The following is an 18,198-nucleotide window of genomic DNA, read 5'->3' as shown; positions in this document are numbered from 1 at the left end:
TCAAATTCTGTGGTCCTTTCAGAGCTTAGGAAGTGAATCCAGATGTCAGCTGTTCTATGGGTTACAGAGAACAATTAATTGCAGGATTACTCGGTGGTCTATAAATTAGTTTCTTGGCTAAGAAGGGCCTGCTTTTGGCTGGCTTGGAACTGAGTTTATTTTTCCCTTGGCAAGCAGGCTTTCCTCCTATCTCAGACAAATCTCACAGAAAAGCGCACACTGTGGGTCACAGCCAGGTTTCTCCTGAATAGTTCAGCTCGTAAGGAGGTATCCAACAGCTGTACCCTTACAGAATAGGAATGTCCTCAGAATGTAGAAGTTGTGAAGAGCTTGTAATTGTGTTTAAATTTCTCTGTGTCTTTTTTTCTCCATATTAGAGAAAACGGTTTTGTTAGATTTCAAGTCTCAAATAATTGAAATATGCATAGGGCTCACATTCAGTGATACAGATACTTATTCTACATCTTGCTATCAATGGTGCTAGGTATACTTGTAAGCATATTTGATAAAAGATCTAAAGAACAGATTTGAGACTGAAATGTTGAAGTATCATACCACTGAAGCGGTAGGAAACTTGTAACGTGGTGTGTGATTTTTTAAGCAACTAGCTTATTTGAAACAACCTGAAAGCTATTTTTCTTTTTCCAAGAAGAATTTGTCCTGATGGGAATAGCACATTTAATTTACTGGTGTGACTGAAAGTCATCTGATATGGTAACAAGCAGATGTTACTAGACTGTAGCACAAATTAATGGAGATGGTGGTACAGCTTTACAGAGAAACATCTGAAAACGAGGACTAGCTTTTCTTTCTTTATGGAAAATTGGATTCTCTAAGTAGGTTTTTATTTATGGTGTGTAGTTAATAAAGCAGGTCTTGCCCAAGTAAAGATGCTATTCAGCCTTTGCCACCTGTGCCTGGAAGAGATGAGAAATGTTTTTTAAAGCCATGAAGGCTGCACCAACCCCCCAGTTTTTTCTGTCATAGCTGCAGGAAGATATCAGGAGCTGCTGCTTTTCCAGGAGCAGCTCCCCTCCTTTCCTTTATCCTATTTCTTGACCTCTGCTGGGAATGGAAAAAGAAGGACAACTGCCTTCATTAAGGAAAAACATGGAAGGAGGAGAATTGCTTAAAAGTGTGGTGAAAGGGAATAGTTGCCTCCTGTGGGAGCAGGGCACAGAAGGTAGATGGGGCAGAACAGCCTGCTGCTGCTCAGCTAACAGGGGGTCAGCTGCAGCTAAAAGGCAATGAGACTAGCCTTTCCAAAATCCATGCTTACAAAATGCTTCACCAAAGATTGGACCATACTGATGTATTTTTACTAGTCACACATAATAAACCCTAGAGTGGTATCTAAAGGGTAAGACCCAATTTGCTGGTGTGTATTTTTAAAGCACACAAAGTAGTGTCTGGGAGGATAGGTTTCCACAGATTTACCTGATTCTTCTCACTGGTTCAGTGTAGCACATTTAGCCTGGAAAATCTGCTTTTCACAAATAATTCCTAAATGGCGTATTTATGAGATACTGTACCCAGAATTCAATCTGAGCAGCAAGGAGTCAGAATAAAAGTGGCTACCAAGGAGCGCAGAGTATTCTCTTTACAAAAACAACAACAACAAGTAAATATTTTGTGCAGTATATTTTCATACTTACATTCTTACTTTCCTTTCTATTTTAGGCATATTAGTCAATGAAATATGACTGCCTGTAGCCATTTGCCAGGACATAATGCTTGACTTTGCCAGACTTATTCAAACTGAATCTTAACTTTGATTTCAGATCTGCAGTACCACATGACTCAACAGCAGCAGAACTTAATTCAATTTATTTAACATCAAATTAAATTGTCCTACTGATGACTGTATCACTAACTGGTAAAAAGCAAACACTTCAGATTGTACGATGAACTGATAAAGCGAAGGTATGAAGAATAACCATAAAGCTAAACAATAATATTGTTTTCCTTTTCTATAATTAAGCATGAATGTATTTTTTGTCTACTATTAACACTTCTGATCTGGGTTTGATCCCAGTCACAAACTAGCAGACATGATCCACACATGGTGGCTAGTTTGTGGCAGCCTAACATCACCAGATAAGTTGCCTGATTAGCAAAGTATTACATCTTGTTGGTATTAAACTGCTGGATACACTTGTTGTCAACATAACATGCACATACTGACATTCTCAGCTTAGGCAAGCTCTTCCCTGCAGTTAAAAGGCCATTGACAAGGAGAAGCCCTGTATGTCTGTAAGTTTTTCCAGACTGTGGAGGCACAGAACAGCCAATTTTATTTCCATACCCTTAGCTTTTCTCAGGCACTCATGGCACCATGAACGGTTTCCTACTCCCTAAGTTGTATGCAAGCAACTTAGCAGAGCTTTGTTTAAAAGACAGAGAAGTGTGCTGACCTGGTTGCTGGTAAGTGTTAATAGCTAAAGAAATGCCACTTACTGGAATATTTTAGAGCAGTTATTTTACAAACATCTCTGCTACCTTTGGCCAGATATTAAAATTTTTTCCAGCATATTCAGCAGAACTACCAGCACTCTCAAAATCTATTTAAAGCTGCGCCTCGTGTTATCTTCCATTGGGGCTCTAAATGTCAATGAGGCACAAATTACTCTTGCCACATCCATGGGTCACTTTCAGTACCCCAGACTTGAAATAACAAGGCATCTGTTTAATTTTTAAGTTTTAGGAAAGAATGCAACACATTCATTTAGGATAAACAAAATCCTTATTCAGAGCAGAACACTTTATTAATCTCAGGCTAGAAAATGTGCAGATGAACATTTCCCACTGTGCATAATGCATTAAATGTCTCAATTTCACCAAGAGTTGAGAAGTAAACTTGCCTCCAGATAATTGAGCTGGTACTGCCAAATCCGTATTACAAAGTAAATATATAAAGATTTGGCTCTTATTTGATCTACATGAGAACAGCTATCACATTTCAATTCTTAATCTAAAACTAACTTGGCATAGATAGTATAAATTACAGGTATGCAATTTTCAAGATATCTGGCCAGCATAATCTCCCCTCCCTTATCCTTGGAGTAAGCTAGTTCCCGTTCCCTGTGCCAAAATGTTTTCTGTCTAGTTAGACTAGACTAGTTAGTGGAAAATACCAAGCAAGAAAGCACCACAGAAATGATTTTTACCACCCAAGGATCCACTATAAATTTCCAAGCGCACGGTCACACTTAAATGCAAATGGTTTGAACTCTCCCTTGGTAACGTGGTGTTAATATTGGATCAAATGTGATACATGCTGTGTGAGTAACAGCATTTCCTGAGGATCAGTGTGCTTTGGTCCTTCCTGAAAGTTAAGGCTTATTAGCCTCCATTTACAAATAGGAAACAGAAACACAACGAGGTTAAACAAGGTGGCAGAACCACAGAGTGAGCCAGTGGTGGTGCTCAGAAGTGAGTCCAGACACTGTGTCCAAGCTGGGCACTCCAAGAGCGAGACACACTCCTTGTACTGCTGCTTGTAGAGGAACAAAGACCAGGCAGCTTAGCTAGGGAACAACCAGCTTGCTCAGCACGAAAAGCCAGAAAAAGAGCAGAGAGCAGCTTTCTGTATGGTTGTATTGCCATGCTTCAGCTGTAAAATGAGAGAAGTCATTCATAAATGACTTTCAAGGGTGCTCATCTTAATAGGAGAAGGCACAGTAACCACCACAAGGAAGGTTTTGTTTGAGGAGGTTCCTTATGATGGTAAATTATGCCCATGTTGCAAACATTTTTACAAACAACTTTTCACTATTCTGACCTTTTTACTTTTTTAGTGGAATTGGTATATCCTTAGAAAAGTCTCTTAAGCACAGATTCATGGTACAATGAAGGCAGCTAGAGTTCAACCATCTAATTTTAGAAACATTAAAAATATGGACATAGTGTGGCAAGTTCTACCTAGTGTATCACAGCCAAAGAATTTTTATTCTTTTTAGTAACATTACATCTGTGTACACTTACACAGGAATAACCAATTAAGCCTCATAAAACTGTTATTGCACACAGATAGCAGCAGTAAAGCAGTATGTAATCATTTAACTCTAGATAACAGCTTTCCAGTTCCACAGCCTAAGCAATCATGAGCCTGGAACCTGTACCCCACAGTGTATTTTTATGACATGTTTGATTCAGATTTACCCCTACTGTAATTTGATCAAATTTCCAGACATGCACTCCAGATATGAACCGGAATCACTACTTGAATTCATTCTGGATCCCATTTAAGAGTCATTTAAACTAAGACTTTCTATCTACTATATTCCCATATGCATTTCCAAGCTCACTCTCCCTGGAAAAACACAAAATGTTATCCCATTAGTTTTAATATTCTGCATTCAAAAAACTAAGCAACTAATATTTTAGTTAACTTCATGAATGAGAAATGTCTCATGAAAACACAGTAAAATAATTTTTCTCTGACATGGAAAAATGGTTTTGAAGTGCTTCTATCAGTTACTGGGCCCTTTGTCTCAAATGCTGGCCACTGGAGCTCAGCAAAAATTGAAGCCATCAGCTTACAGCTGGATGGAATTTGATAGCCTTAATTCAAATATTTCTGTTTTGGGGGGTACGCCATAAGATAATGATTGGAATCTCATTCAGAATTCTTATAGCATTATCGTCCTCTGTAAGAATGAAATAGAGAAATTGTGAGGATTGCCTGCAGAGCACTACAGGGCTCTATTGATCACTCTGCTTACCCAACATTCACCATGAAGTCTCCTGCAGTTAAGATAAAAGTTAGCACACTACCTCAAATGTCAGCAGGGGATGGATGATGCTTCACGCCTCCCTCAGCTCAGCTGCGAAGTGCGACCTTCTCCAGCCATCCCAGCACCTATGCAAAATAAGGGGAAACAGAGAAACCATGAGCTCTGGAACGATGAAGGTCACAGTGGTGGGAAGATGACATAACAAAATTTTAAGTACAGTTGCCTTGGCACTGTCCTTCTTTATGGAAGGCGGTCTTGGGAAAGGCCACCAGCTGGGCAACCTCCACAATGGCACTGCAAGGTGCACCTGGGCTTCTCACTCAAACAGCGACGGCTGCCTGAAACCCCCTTTGTCACTGGGGGCTTGCCAAGCAGCAGCACCCTATGCTAACCTTGACATTAAAGCAGATGAACACAGATTCAAATGGCAAAAGGAAGTCAGGAAGACTGATCAAGACTCATTTTCAATGTACATTTCAAGGCAAATCAGCCAGCCTTGAAGGAAAATCAGAATTATCACAAACAGGGTTTGGATGAGTAGTATCTCACTCCTAATATATTATAGAATAAATTACAGTGTAGAAACTCATAAACTGCTAGTTTTAAGAAAGTAACACAGCCTTTTTCATTAAAAGGACAGTGCAAGGTGTAAAAGGCTGACACCTCTGTAACTATGTTAAAAAAAAGCAACAATATCAAAAAACTACCAGAAGAGAAAATCCTTAAACTGAACATAGAGCAAAATTAAACTAACATTTGACAATAAATGAAGGAATTTTCCTTGTAAAACAAGAATTACATGCAACACTAATTAGGCTTAAAAAATCCTTCTATATATTGTTAGCTGAAGTGAAATCTTCAATTAGTTCCATTGATATATACCATGGAACAAGATGAGTGGAGAGGTTCATACATGGTAAGGCTTTACTTTTTACCCCATAATATACACAATCAAGTTCTAATAACCCACTTTTCAGAAACAGCCTCCTCACATTTTATGAGGTTACATTTTTATGTAATTTGGTAAGGAGTCCTAAGGTGATTTAATTGTGAATTTTCAAAAGATCTCTTAATTTCACAGAGACTAATTGACCTGTAAGCCACAATCGTGTTTTTCAAAAATAAAGTGACAGCTTAGACTGAAACAAAGCTGTAAAGTCTAAGGCAGCTGTTGACTGAAATGAGCTAACAAGGACGACTGACAAATTCCTCTTTCCAAACACTTGGTAGGATATTAGCAAGTGGAAATGATCTCCATGTGACAAAATCAGAATCCTACTACAAAAGCAAAGGGGAAATTATTCCAGTAGTCTTTCCAAAATATTTTGAAATCCTGCTCAACAGTAGAAAAGATCTCAGCTACTTTATGGGCAACACGAGGGAAATGTCCTAATTTCTGATTACCTAATTGTACTCAGAACATTTTGTTTCACTCTTGGTAGCAAGTGCTGATAGCACAGACTCCATGCAGCGACACTGTTTATCTGCAACGCTGTAGTTGAGAACAAGCCACACAAGCACGAAGCCAGTTATCTCTGCACTTGGCTCTGACGCTTCATTACGTGTGAAAAAGAGGCAGTACCACACACAAGGTAACGAGCTGGACATTGAAATGGCAAGCAGCCACATTTGCAATGATTCTTGGAAACATGCCAACTTCAGCAAAAGGAGAACATAGATTCACAGGAATAAACTGTACAGGTGAGGCTTTTTTTTTTTTTTTCAGAGATAAGTTCTTTTCAGAAACAAACTTGTTTACTCTAACCTATGTGGCAAATGAAAGGATTGCAACGCTGAATTGTAAGATAGAGCCTGTCCAAGACTTCTTTGCTTCCAAACTAAGATCAGATGCAACTCTTAATTGGGATGTCAGGATCTGTGTCCATTTCACCTCCACAGTACCTCCCCCACAAACATAATAAAAAGTAAAAAAACTGAAGAGGATGAGATGGACCCAAACATGTCAAAAGGTCTACAAAACAGTATTCAAATGATGACCTAGTGCTGGGAAAAAGTCCCATCTTTGTAAAACTATTCATTGTGTTTTCAGATAGTATCTGAAAGGCAGGCCTCAAGGCAGGCAGGACGAGGTGCTGCACTGGGTATGCAGGCAGGAACCTCTTCCCCAGGGAGAGAACCACGGAATCACAGAATATCCCAACTTGGAAGGGACACACAAGGATCATCGAATCCAACTCCTGGCACCACACAGGTCTACCCAAAAAATTCAGACCATGTGACTAAGCACACAGTGCAAATGCTTAAACTCCAACAGGCATGGTGCAGTGACTGTGTCCCTGGGGAGCCTGTTCCAGTGTGTGACCACACTCTCAGTGAAGAACCTCTTCCTGATGTCCAGCCTGAACCTCCCCTGTTGCAGCTTGACTCCATTCCCTTGGGTCCTATCACTGGCAACTAAAGAGAATAGGTCGGCCCCTCCACTCCCCGTTGTGGGGAAGCTGTAGGCTGCAACGAAGTCTCCCCTCAGCCTCCTCTTTTCCAGGCTGAACAGGCCCATTGACCTCAGCTGCTCCTCATACGTCTTCCCCTTTAGGCCCTTCAGCATCTTAGTAGCTCTTCACTGGACCATCTTAGTAGCACTTCTCTGGACACCCTCCAGTAGTTTCATGTCCTTTTTGTACTGTGGTGCCCAGAACTGCATACTGAACTGCACACTGAGAGAGAGAGCTAGACGAAATTAAGTTAGTGCTTGAAGAGAATGCCTGGGAAGTGTATGAGATTTCCCAGGAGATCTCAGCCACTATCTGGAAGGAAGGTAGACATTTTACTGTGTATACAGCTTGATATTTACCTTGTAACTCAAGTGAGTTACTCCAATGCTACGCTGCTGAGATGGCATTAACTCTACATTATGACTTGGAAGTCATTGGACAGAAGCGAAATGCTGCAGCAGGGCAGGCTCAAACTTTCCCATTAGTCGTTGACTTGATCAAGGCTGTTTCATCTTCAGAAACCGAATGGCTAAGCTACATACAGTAACATACAAGCATGTAATATTATGTTCACTGCAATTGCCTTTCTCCACTGTGCGTGATCTCCCAACAAAGGAAATGGAAGGGACAGTGGCCTGGGACTAGACAAATACCAAGCATTGTCACTTCATTTCTATATGCACCACAAGGTGACATACCTGCTTTTTACAGATATGGGCATATATACATGCTTATACAATCGTGCTGACAATATGTTACAGTATTCATTTAAATTAAACATCCTAAGGCTATAACTCAGGTGGACACTTCACACATCCACCAAAATTAAGTCTAAAAAGTAAGACGAATGATCTTCTAGTGACTCTGGGCTGAAAATGCACACAGTTACTGTGGCTGTAGCCCAGCATTAACTTGTGGTCACTTGAATTCTCCAGAGCACTTGACAAATATTTTCAGAGTGACTTAGGTACAGCACACTTACATACATATGCACATAAAACCTTGAAAAAGCAAAACCAGCTTATTGCTCAGATTCAGAGAAGGCATGTGTATACGCCTCCTCTTTAGTTAGAAAAACTACATCTGAATCCTTGTAATGAGCCACAAATACATATATGTGTATGGGACCTAAAGGGATGCACATATGAGCACTGAGGAACATGATCAATATCACTGTAAGGACATTTTTTTTGTGAGCCATCTGTAGCAAATATTCTGTTCAAAGAAACTTTCATACACTATTAAGTCATTCTGTCCTTAATTTCAAACTTCTTACTGCTTCAAATTATTTCTCTAATACAGTACGGTTTCACACCCCCAGCTGTACAACCTTTTTACCACTGAACCCAACTCCCTAAATTCTCTCATCAACTTTTTTTCTGCGTGGGGATTCCCTAAATTCTTTCACAGAAACACTAACAAAATACATCAGAATCTTCCACCATCTTTCCCTTATAACCATCTGTACAGACAGCCAGTGGTTTGTTTTTTTGTTTTTTTTTTTAAACCTTCTTTCCTCCTTTAACCCTTCCACTTGTCCCATCAGCATTCCCTTTATGAGGGATCACATTCTTGTTCCAAACAGAGCCTTTATTCCCCGCTCCCTTCAACCCCTTAGGGCTCTAGGAATAAATCTTGTCCTTCATATTTTACATACTTCACTGAACCACATTTCTGTTCTTACAGATTTGGCAGCCTTTGTCTCTTTGACATAACAATAACCGGAACATCTTCTTAGCAGCACTAAGCTAAGTAACAATTGATATTTGCTTTGGCACTCACAGTAGGGATGAAAGGCGAATATATATTTTATACTGCATTACACTTACACAAGTATAGCTTGTGCACAGGAGAGCTCACGAGTTTAGCACTGCAGCCCAGGGACAAGTAATAGGAATTAGTACACCTCTTTGGGATGTAAAAGAAGCCATCAGGGTTGTAAAGTATGTAAACAGACAAGAGGTCTAAACTTCTTAAGTAGGTATTAAAATTTCACTTGACACACAAGATAGATGTTGTGCTGCCTTATGAAAGCAGAATTCAGGCTGTCTTCCATGAGTGAAGCATGTCATATTCCCAGCGACAGTTAATTGTGAAGTTGAACTTGAGGAATTTTATGAAGAACTGTTCAGTCAATGTTTATGCAAAGTATTTTGAGATCGGGGCAGCTTGAAATACAGAACTCTACTAGATGAAACTGTTGCTGATGTATCAGTAACTTAAAAGAGAAACTTCCATGATAAATTAACCGGGACATACCAAGTACAAGCTGAGAAGAAAGCTGTATTATGGTAGCCAGTTCTCATGTCCACACTTAAGAGACTAACAAACTTAAACAGATACCGAGGAATCAAGAACATGTATATAGAAAAAATATTTTACAAGGCTGAAATGAAGTGAAAATTGGAATTTACCACAAACTGAATTTAAAAAAAATCTCCATTACTGCAGCTTACTTTTCAAGCCTGAATATCACAGAATCACAGAATGATTTGGATTGGAAGGGATCTTAAGGCTCATCTAGTTCCAACCCCCCTGCCAAGGGCAGGGACACCAGCCCAGGTTGCCCACAGCCCCATCCAGCCTGGCCTTGAACACCTCCAGGGATGGGGATTCTCAGCTTCTCTGGGCAATCTGTATCTGTGCCTCACCACCCTCTGAGAAAAGAATTTCTTCCTTATATCTAACTGGAATCTCCCCTCTTTTAGTTTATAGCCATTACTCTATGTTCTATTACTCCACTCCCTAACAAAGATTCCCTCCCCAGCAGGCTCCCTTCAGGTACTGTAAGGCCACTGTAAGGTCTGCCCAGCACCTTCTCTTCTCCAGGCTGAATGACCCCTCAGTTGGCTGAGCCAATTCTCTCAGCCTGTCTCCATAGGAGAGGTGCTGCAGCCCTCTGATCATCCTCATGGCCCTCCTCTGCACTCTAATAGATCCATGTACTTCTTATGCCGGGGGCCCCAAAACTGGGTGCAGCACCCCAGGTGGGGTCTCACAAGAGCAGAGCAGAGGGGGACAAGCACCTCCCCTGTCCTGCTGGCCACACTGCTTTTGATGTATCCCAGGATTTGGTTGGATTTGAACAAATTACTTTAAAACAAATTTAGAAAGAATGACTGTAGGTATAACAGACCTACAGAAGATAGCATTGGAAAAGACTGCCAGACATCAGCTAGTCTATTCCCATTCTTCACAGCCAGATCAATTAATTCTTTCTTTACTCTCAAGTCTGTCTACTAGATTTTTCAAAAGACTGACAAAGGCATGCATTTTTCAAAGGACTTGATAAGATTTTGCAACGTCCCCAAGGAATCCATGCTAGTGCATGAGTATCCATGCTACTAGGAAGGGCACTGCAAGTCTTTCTTTAAGTATTTCAGTACCTCTACTTTTTTTTACTTGTCATCATAGTCCTTTGCCTACCTGAGGACCATTACACTTCTCTCCTTCTCTCCCTCCCTGGATAAAACAAAACCATTTCTTTCAAACAAGTTTTCTGGACTGCTGGTTGTTCCCAGAGCTTTCCTCTATACTCTCTCCAGCTAACCAAAGTCTGAAATAGCAGCCTATCTGATATTTTACCAAAGACAAACTGAAAGGATTACCTCATGTAGTTCTCTTTTAGCTTTATACATCTTACTATATCTATGTTTTTGTAACAGAATGGCACTGTTGACTCATGATCAGCCAGCTCCAGATAATTTTTTGCAAAACTGGAAAGCTTGTCTTTTGAATAATATGATTCCCTGTCCTCTAATCATCTCCCACTCCTTTTTGATTAAACATTTCTAAATATGCAAATAGAATATAAAAAGATATAGGAAAACAAAGTTGTTAATTTTAACTGAAGACTAAAACTAATGCAAGGATAAAAAGCAGTGGTTTAGGGACTGTAAAACTGTAAGGGACTGTAGGACTGTAAGAAGGTACAAGAAAACATTTTTCCAAAAGGAAATATAAAATATTAAGAAAATCACCTATTAAATGCATGATGCCAAAGTCATCACTGCCCTATGAAAAAACATAGCATATGGGAACATTTGGCAAACTGTTAATACAGAAACAAACAAAATTTACAGGATCAAAAATGCTCATGACTTAATCAGCAAAGGTGGTGAACAGTTTAGTGCTTAAAACTACAGGACTTAAAATGGAGAAATACAAATTTTATTTTAAGCTTATTGGTGTCTCTGTATGTAACTTGGGCAAAGTTAAAACCTCTGTGGCTCTCATTTCCTTTCTACTTTTGGAAGTTGGGTAATCCACACTTTAGGAGAGTGTTCTTGAGGATAAAGGAAGGAGATGAGGTAAATTTGTTGACACAACCTAAACTGAATTTAATTCAACTTACATTTGAATTTAATTTGGTCATGAAGTGTTGCAGCTGCTATTCTAAGTACTATTATATATCTTCATTTACAAATGACTGGCTTTATGAGTTCCTCAGATGGCTGTAATTCAAATGAAGTGTTACCCATGAACTAAGATGGTGGCCATTTTGTTTCAACCTTCTCTCAACAAAAAATTCAGAGTCCACATTGTTATTTCAAAACAGCTATTTCATTTTCTGCCTCAGAGCCCCGCTGACTGCCCAGTTTCTGCTCCATTGCTTTTTCTTCCAGAAAAACTAACATTTATCATTGTATAGGTTCACTTTCAGCTCAGCAGGGATCAGGTTTCCTCAATACAAGAAGAAAACAACTTTTGATGAGCACTCAAAATTATGAAGCAAGAGATTGAGCTTCTCATCTCTCCGTAATTTTCTTAAGACATGCATTTCCAAGCTTTGGAGTCCTGAACTGTACTTCTTCAGCCCTTTTGTAAAGTCAAGAAATCAGGACTTTGCTGGGCTGTGCAAAGTAATGCCTAGAACCAATGGAGTTATATGCAATTCCAACTGTACAGCTCCAAGGTCAACATCACTGGTGCCAACAACGGAAAGTAAGTGAATAGATAAAGCATTAAAGAAAGGATTTGCAGAAGTCAGTTGCTATGCAGAAAGAAGCTGAAGTCAGCCAGGAGTGAAAAGTGCAGCTGGGAGGTACCTATGTATGTAGGGCTGAAGCCCTAAAACTGGCCCTTTTATCCACTCTACACCCTCAGCCATGGGCTCTTCCTTTAGATAGGATCCTAAAGTCCTCAGCTGTTCCTGCAATGTGCTGAGGTACCTGTGGCTTCAAATAGTGCCAGAATAATTGTAATAATCACTCTAAAAATAAACATTTTACTAATACCAGGCACTTTTGTTCATCAACAATCACTACTTTCATAAAAATAAGCAAAAAAAAGGCATGGTGTCTAACTGGATTTACATTTTAGTTGTGGTTTTTACTATTGCCTGCCATTTTCTGGATGATTTATTTACAAGCTTGTAGTGGGTTTACGTGGCAAGGTTTTGGTAGCAGGGAGCCATAGGGGTGGTTTCTGTGAGAAAGATCTAGAAGCTGCCCCATGTTTGGGAAGGGCCCCATTGTTTTCCAGAGCTGAGCCAATAAGCGATGTTGTTTTGCGCCTCTGTGAGAGCATATTTAAGACAGGGAAAAAACGCTGTGCCACACAGCAGCTCGGAGAGTGAAAGGAGTGAGGAACAGCCTTGCAGGTGCCAAGGTCAGTGTAGAAGGAGGGGGAGAGGTGCTCCAGGCGCCGGAGCAGAAGTCCCCTGCGGCCTGTGGTGAGGCCCATGGTGAAGCAGGATGTCCCCCTGCAGCCCATGGAGTACCACGGTGGAGCAGGGTTCCACGCTGCAGCCCGTGGAGGAGACCACGGTGGAGCAGGTGGCCCTGCACTGACGGAGGCTGCCGCCTGTGGAAGACCCCTGCCGGAGCAGATTCCGGGCCGGCCCTGTAGCCCGTGGAGAGGAGCCCACGCAGGAGCAGGTGACCTGGCAGGAGCTGCTGCCCGTAGGGGAGCCAGGTTGGAGCAGTTTTCTCCTGAGGGATGGACCCCGTGGTACGGACCCATATCTGGAGCAGTTCTGGAAGAGCTGCTGCCTGTGGGAAGCCCACGCCGGATCAGTTCATCAGGGACTGCATCCCGTGGGTGGGACCCCACAGCACAGGGGACAAGAGTGACCGAGAAGGAGCGGCAGAGAAGAAGTGCTGTAGACTGACCATAGCCCCCATTCCCCCGTTCCCCTGCGCCGCTCGAGGGGGAGGAGGTGGAAGAGGGTGGATGGGGGGGAAGGTGCTTTTGGTTTGCTTTTTCCTTTGTTTTCTCACTTCTCTCGCTTGTTAGTAATAGGCAATAAATCTTACTATCTCCTTATGCTGAGTCTGTTTTGCCCGTTACAATAATTATTGCGTGATTTTCTCGTCCTTATCTCAACCCTTGAGCCCCTTTTCACATATTTTCTCCCCATTCATCTTTGAGGAGGGGGAGTGAGAGAGCGGCTGTGGTGGAGCTCGGCTGCCCACTCGAGCGGAACCACGACAAAGCTATACGTACTTTGTTTATTTTCATACTCTAAACGTACTTTTCTTCTGCCTTCCTCCATAATTTCAGATAACAAAGAGGCCTCATATTAAAGAGCTGTCTGCTTAGCAAAGCCGTGGGAGCTGTATGCAAGTCCAAATAACTCTTACCAGTGTTTTTCCAAACACTATAGATTACTCAAGAAGAAACATTTCTCATTGATTTTATGCTCCTTTTGTTCACACTTCCAAATATTTCCAGTTTCTAAGAGCTGAATATAGAGGACGACCCAGTAAGAAAAATCCTACTACATCAGCAAACACACCCTCTTCTAAAGTTCCCAGCTGAAGGCACTCAGCATTTTATTTCAGAGTCAAATATTTCATTTGGGAATATCTCAAATTCAGCCCATACTCTCAATTAAGATTATACACAGAATTATGGGCTTGTAATGTTCACAGTGACAGAGAACCAGAAGAGATTTCTGGTGTCACAAACTTTGGCCCCTATACGGCAATGATACTGTACGTATTTCTTCAGCTCTACTTTAAAAGCAGTCCTCGTTTGTTTTTTGTTAATCTTAAATCATTAACAGAAGGACACGCCTCTAGAATACCTCCTTACAAATCAACCACTGTGAAGCATCTGGGGAATCTGAGTCCGTACCCATTCATCCATCTTCTGTGATACTGCACAGGTTTGTATACGTGTATATATTTAAATTATATGATTTTTGCATATGATAGGTTTACATCACACATCGTTTTTTGTCATGAGTTCTTGTCTCAGATTTTACTTACTCTTAAATGTTCACTGTAAGTCCTACACCTAATTTTAATGTATATTCTTCATTATTCAGTTTTAATAGATAACCTAAGGCACAGGAATGTCCTCTAATAAACCAAAGCAGCACACCACATTAGTGACCAAACTACAGCAGATCACAGAAATTACCTTACTCTAAGCAGTGAATTTTGATGGTTTTATGATACTCCACCATTTTCTGTCTCTAAAAACGTGGGTAGTTTTAGTTAAAATCACAAAGCAAACCTGCACCTGAGACAGTCTAGCTCAGTTGTGTGGACTCACTGTGGATTCACCAGATACCTCAGTAAAAGCTCAGTAAATGCCTCTTTAGTTTTGGTCTTTTTGGTACATCTCAGCAGAGATGCAAACAATGTGCTCCCTATCTGACGCAAAGCAAAGTCCAACTATAAGAGCATCCCTATCTCAAATTAAGGTTTCTTTACGTGTGGCTAACTAGGGAACAGAAAGTATCTGCAGTGGGATGTTTTGGGTGTTTCTCTGTGTGTCACAACACAGGAGACTGGTGTGGAGAATTCCTTCAAAGAGTGTTTTCTCTGAGGCACCAAGTGAGAACATGAATCTTGTGCAATTCACATATTCAGCCAATTATTTCTCCACTGATTTAGGCTTGTTTTCTCTTCTAAAAATATTAAATCAACAATCTTAAATCAGACTCAGGAATTCAAAGAGGCCTATTTTCAGGGCTTGGCAGGCGCACCATTGATGGCAGTATTCAGACAGCTTCCAGCCTGTAGCCAGTATGAGACTATATTAGGAATACAAATGTACTTATGTATTTACATATACACGCTTTTGTAACATAGGTACATTTCAGTGGTTCTCTCAGATTTGGTTATACACTACATGACAAAAATACTGAGTAATGGCAAAATTCCCTTAGCACTTTCAATGAAAAGACATGAAGAGTGCTTCTTCCTCCCATTTCAGTGTGCAGATATCAAAAGGGTTCCCTAAAGACACCACTGTGTGCCAAATCAGATAATCGTTAATAACTTCCTCATGAAACACTTACAACTTGTTGGTAAATGACGTCATTAAAAAGTGAATGTGACTTGCAATTTTCTTGCATTTCTGAGGTATGTTTACCAGTGTGTTTGTAAATTTAATTACCCCTGCATAAAGGAGAACTCAAAGTTATCAATGCCTCGAAACTTTTTAAAACAGGAGAAAAACTAAAGCAAAGAGATTTGATTTTTTTAATTATTATTGTTTTTCTTTAACCTCAGATCATTTCAGAAATTTTCATCATAATGGAATAATTGAAGCTGACAGTAGCTGAGTGGGAGACGTTACAGAGAATGCTCCTGGGCATAATAATTACTGTCTCCCCACAGAAAGCATGTGCATTTATACAGATGCAATTTATGATTCATTGTTCTTTCATTTAATGGTAACTTTAATGCAGAGTTCATTTATACTTTATCCATTTTTCTAAGCCATTCCTCTGAATCGTCCTTTTTAATTATCGAATCATTAATTTAATGAAGCTCTAATTTATCTTGTCAGTGTTTAAGAAGCTCAACTAAGGGATCAAGGGTTTCATTTTGTTATACTGTAAGTTTCTGAAAAGATTACTGACAAGTAGTTATTTCTAAGCAGTTCTATACTGAGAGCATAAAGAAAAACATAGTCAGTTTTCCAGAAACAAAACCACAACACAACTTTCATAAATAAAATACCAAACTTGAAATGATCTTTACAGAAAAAAGCACCATATTGAAAAGAAACATTGCTTAAAGAAAAAAAAAATCAAACAAATTTCAGTTGAACTTGTTCTCCGTAACTCTGATGGACGTTACTTTGCTTTCACAAGAAGAGTGTATCAGAACAGTGGACAGCAGTTAGACTGCCAGAGCAGCACAAATTATACATTATGTATCATCTTCAGACTGAAAAATACAACGGCTATATAAATAAGAGACAAGTATCTTTTTAGTATTTGTTCACAAATCTGTAAAAAATAAAACAAAATTGTGCAGGTAAGATTTATGCAATGTGCATCATGCTTTGTTTCCTTCTACAACCAGGTAACAGTTAGTCCTTAGATGATTTGCTAATGTTGGATTGTTTTGATGATTTTATGACCTGTAACTTTTGGGCTTCTCTAAGTGGTCCATGATTTGGCCCTTTTATGAAATACTTCTTACTTTGGTAGCTGATTACTCAGAGACCTAAAAAAGAAAGAAACTGTTCCCAGTGACTCAGGTTGCAATAGAGATGTGAGAAATAGAGTGCTTCTCACCGCGTAAGTGCTTTTCTCCAAACACCTCATGCATTTTGTATGAAAATTATCACATAGAGTCAGACTCAAAGACCAAAGCAAGCTATAGTTACTGTGTCATGAATCTATTGTACTTCTCCTGCACAAGCTTTTCCTGCTACTAGCAATCCATTTCTGTAGCCAAGGCTTAGAAGAGGACCACTGGGAGAAATCAGAAGAGTTTCACCCCAACAAAGAACTGAATTCCTTTTGATAATTTACATAGGCAAGCAGTTTTCAAGTACCCGTCTAAAAGTCCATCATCTTTTTACTGAATCAGATGCAGATACCCTACTTCGATATGTCCTAGCTGCCACAATGATTATCTGATACGTCAGGTATAGCTGAATGTCATGCCCTTCAGCCCTATCTTCAAGAGGAGTTCACACTGCTGATGAATGGCTCCTGATCATCTTTCAGCTGCTGGATAAATATGACTTTTGCGGGTTGGGACCTATCGTATTTCCAAGAAATACACCTGTCGCTAAGAAAGCGGTGCATTAAAAAAGACATACTTGGCTGAGCACAGATACATACTGAATTGTGACAGTGAAAGAATGAGCTCACTATGCTTTAGAAAAAAATGAAAGTGGAGGTCTAAAACAGCTCAGGAAGAGGCTGAAATGAAACAAGAAATGAGAAATTAAGAGATTAATAAAGCATTAGTCACTACGTACATCTAGTTCAAAGAGACAAGAACAACTGTGCAGTCAGGGCAAGAAGGAAGACAAGAAAAGCCTGGTAGGGTAGAAACAATGATGAGAAGGCTGTATCTCAGTTACCCACATCTCATTCACCACAAGCCAGGAGACAGTCTGAGGCAAAATTTCAAACTAACAAAAAAGGCCCAAAGCAGAGCAGAAAAGCTCCCAGGACAGCACATCCTATGCCGACCAACAACCTGCCTCCGCACCCACCCACAGGTTGGCTCTGCTGATAAAAGCAATGACTAACGGGTGGCATCATTCAGATAGAATGGGTAGCATTGCTTTGCCAAAAAGCATGGAAACCTCCTTTGCCAGGCCAGCCTGTAAGAGGCCCAGCTGCTTTTCCAGGTATCCAAAATGTGCTTAGGGAACATTAGGCAGATAACACTGAGATTACATCGAGAGAACTGAATTAACTTCATTTTCACTTTTATGTCCAAACATTCAAGCTATTCCAAGGCATGAATCCAGGAAAAGAGGTAATTACAGGCCAAATCAATCTTCTGTTAACCCAGAGATCTCCAAGGAGCATGCATAACAGGTATTAGGCAGTTGCCTATCAAGTTCTCAGTAACAGCAACTGCCTGGACACAGCCACAAGATCCCCAGACAGAGGGATTCTTGTGTGACTTTTCCCCTTTGCTTACTTTTATTTTTTAGTACGGAAGAAAGGGGTGAATTAATGCTGAGACAATCTGAAGATTGCTCCCCAGTGAGCATCAGTTTTGGTTTTTTTTTGCCTACTCTAACTCCTCTGGCTTTCTCCTCTTGCACTCTGTCCTACTGTTCCTCTCTTCCTC

General features: G+C 40.3%; 1 protein-coding gene across 6 annotated transcripts in view; it reads right to left on the bottom strand.

Annotated features, from left to right (window-relative positions):
- Positions 1-18,198, bottom strand: part of GHR (growth hormone receptor) — a 137,938-nt gene that overhangs the window by 82,321 nt on the left and 37,419 nt on the right. For all 6 annotated transcript variants that reach the window (XM_082783429.1, XM_082783428.1, XM_082783433.1 and 3 more), the window contains one exon: positions 4,777-4,861. The gene's annotated coding sequence lies outside the window, so the exon portion shown is untranslated. The remainder of the gene's footprint in view (positions 1-4,776; positions 4,862-18,198) is intronic.

Source organism: Aythya marila (assembly GCF_965140915.1).
Source record: "Aythya marila genome assembly, chromosome: Z".
Classification (NCBI taxonomy): Eukaryota; Metazoa; Chordata; class Aves; order Anseriformes; family Anatidae; genus Aythya; species Aythya marila.
Note: the sequence above shows the minus strand (reverse complement) of the source record. Positions and strands in the feature narration are given on the sequence as shown.